Source organism: Eulemur rufifrons, chromosome 30 (assembly GCF_041146395.1).
Source record: "Eulemur rufifrons isolate Redbay chromosome 30, OSU_ERuf_1, whole genome shotgun sequence".
NCBI lineage: Eukaryota > Metazoa > Chordata > Mammalia > Primates > Lemuridae > Eulemur > Eulemur rufifrons.
This window is the reverse complement of record NC_091012.1, coordinates 24,109,079-24,112,270: the sequence shown is the minus strand read 5'-3', so window position 1 is coordinate 24,112,270 and position 3,192 is coordinate 24,109,079. Positions and strand designations below refer to the sequence as shown.

The 3,192-nt window shown below is 35.7% G+C and overlaps 1 non-coding gene across 1 annotated transcript; it reads right to left on the bottom strand.

The window, feature by feature from the left end:
- Positions 1-951: 951 nt before the first annotated feature.
- LOC138379205 (U4 spliceosomal RNA) lies at positions 952-1,092 on the bottom strand. The gene has a single exon (XR_011231991.1). It is a non-coding gene; the product is annotated as a U4 spliceosomal RNA (small nuclear RNA).
- Between the last annotated feature and the right edge of the window lie 2,100 nt (positions 1,093-3,192).

The window sequence follows — 3,192 nt, the reverse complement described above, 5'->3', positions numbered from 1 at the left end:
GATTTTTTTCATCTGTATTCATATGAGATATTGGTTTATGATTTTTTTCTTGCCATGTCTTGTTTATAATATATTGAGTTAAAAAAACAGATTGCTCAAACAATATGTGTAGAGTTATTCCATTTTTTGCCAAGAGAAGAAAGTGTGTGTGTTGAGCATGAGCATATTTTGGACCTTCAGTGCCAAAATTGGATAAATCATAACCTGTAAGCTATGAGCTCCTTCTTTATCCCATCCTCTACTTTCTCCTACCAGAGATAATCACTATTCAAAACTTGTGTTTAACATAATTTTGTTTTTGAAAAATATAATTTTATCTATACATATTCCAAAGGGTATATTGTTTAGTTTTAGTTGTTTTAAACTTAATAAAAATGTTATGCTGTATATAATCTTTTGGCACTTTTATCACTCAATATATATTGCATAAGATTCATCCATATTGTGCATGGCTGCATTAAATTAAATTAAATGATTTAATTAAAAATACCTGTGTAGTGATATTCCAGTGGGTAAATGCAACTGTAATTTATAGATTCCTCCTCCTGTCTGTGGGCATTTGGGTTGTAGTTCCAGGTTTTTGCTATTATGAATGGTGCTGCTATGAATATTATATTTTTCAAAGTGATGTACCAATTTTTACTCCTACCAGTTCCTGTTGAACTGCATCTTCTCCTGCCCTTGGTATTATCAGACTTCTTAATTTTTGCCAATTTGAATGGATGTAAAATGGCATCTAATTTTCTCTTGATTTTCATTTCCCTGATGAATAATGAGGTAGATTGTCTTTTCAAATATGTCTTTTCAAATATCAACTATGCATATTTTCTCTCCTGTGAAATGCCTGTTCATGTACTTTGCCTGTTTTCATTGCAATGCTTATCTATTTTTTTTTAATGATTTGTAGTTCTTTGCCTTGGATATATATATTTTTTTTAATTTTAAATTCAGTCCCTGTAGGGACCGTCAAAAATTGCCAGTGCTGACTATATCGCAAGTCCTCATGGCGGGGTATTGGGAAAAGTTTTCAATTAGCAATAATCATGCCTTGGATAAACCTCATTGGCTACGATACTGCCACCGTGCAAAGCTGCCTGGGATATTTTGTTGTTGATATGTGTGGCAAAAATCTTCTCCCAGGCTGGGTCTTATCTTTTCATTTGACTATGATGTCTTTTGAGGAACAGAGTTTCCTAATTTATCAATCTTTTCTTAGTGAGTTTTGGGTCTTGTTTAAGAAATTCTTCGCTACCCTAAATTCAGAAAGCTATTGTCTACTAAAACTCTTTTTAAGTTTGTTTTTGATATTTAAGCATTTGATCCATCTAGAGTTGATTTTTGTGTATGGTATAAGATGGAGCAAAACATCTGTAAGGACATACAAGGGCTGTCTGGAAAGTATTCAGCCATGTAACCATTCTTGTTATATTACTAATATATTAACAATGGCTGGATATTTTCCAGACAGCCCTCATATTTACCCAACATCGAATGGTGGTGACCTCTAGGGGGTGGAGAAGGTGAGGAGAGAGTTTTGGTTTTTTAAAAAAATATATTTGTAATCAAATTAATATGTGCATGCAATTAAAAATCATAGCACTTTCAATATAAGTGGACTGATATTGACAAGCAGCAGGTTCTACCCTCCTCCCTGTTCCTGAGCATTGCTCTCCAGAGATAACAATGGTCAAACTATAGCTGTTTTTACTGGCATTAACCCCCTACGTTTAAAGTAATATTCTTGTGCTGATATTTTAGATAGTATTTATTAAGATCCTACTATGTAAGATGAGGAGTTATCTCTCTTATGCTGGTATTGCCCTTCTTCCTCCTGCTCCTAGTATAGTTCTATCATTATCTTTGGTGAAATATTCAGTGTTTATACTACTACAACTATGTACATATTGTTCACAGCTGAGCCACAGAGTGAACCATGAGTACATTTTCTTTCATATTACAGCAGGTCCTTGAATAAGGCCCTTTTGAATTCCTGGCCTCAAGTGATCCTCCCACCTTGGCCTCCCAAAGCACTGGGATTACAGGCGTGAGCCACTGCACCCAGCCTCAATGACATTTTGTTATAATGTTGATGAGAATAAAAATTGATTCCCAGCCAGGGCCACTGTCTGTGTGGAGTTTGCATATTTTCCCCATGTCTGCATGGGTTTTCTTCAGGTACTCTGGGTTTCTTCCACATCCCAAAAATGTGACCATTAGGTTCATTGGTGAGTCTAAATGGTCCCATTGTGAGTGAGTATGGGTGTGGGTGTGAGTGCACACTGTGATGGGATGTGGTGTGGGTGTGGGTGTGAGTGCATCTTGTGATGGGTTGGCTCCCACCTTGCACCCTGAGCTGCCAGGATAGGCTGCAGCCACTTGTGATCTTGAACTGGAATAATTTGGGTAAATAATTATCTTACTTGATTAATCTTTTTAAAATTAATGTATGTATAGCTCAAATTTATTTTAACATTTAATATTAGAAATGTTTTGGGTCTTTATTTGGAAGTTTTTTTTGTGACCAGAAATTTACCATAGGAACTTAACTCTTTTTTATATCTATTAGCCTATGGTCAAATTGGTTTCATTATGTGTTGTTTCACTTAAGGTCACAGTTTACAAGAACCTATTGAGGACATTAAATGAGGATTTACTGTACAACAAACCTTTGGGTTTTTCATGGAGTCAATATTTGCTTCATTTAGTTCATTTGCTTTTGCTTTCTCTGCACCTGTGATGAAGTTTTTCTTCCAGACTTTCTAACCAGAGATGTATTAATAAAATTCCTCCTAATACAGCCAAACACATCAGGTTTGGTTGTTTATTTTTCACCCTTGTCAATTGCCTTCCTTTTGTAAACTAAAAATAAAATCCTAAGCCCCCCAACTGATTAAACAGACCTCCTCTTGGCCAAAGGGACCAGAGAGAAACCTTAAGAAGATTTATGGTCATGACGGGATAGGAGGTCAGACACCCCTCCTTTTTGGGGTTTAGACACAGCAACTGACCAGTGTTAATATTAAAATAGAGATCATAAGACTGACAGAATGTATTTTTTGTGACAATAAGATATCAAATTATACACAATACCTAAGGCCATGCCAGCCAAGTGTTAAGTCATGCACCCCTACACTTAAAGAATAAACTATGTTCTAACTGCCTGGGGAATGTCTTATGATTCATGGCCTCCAC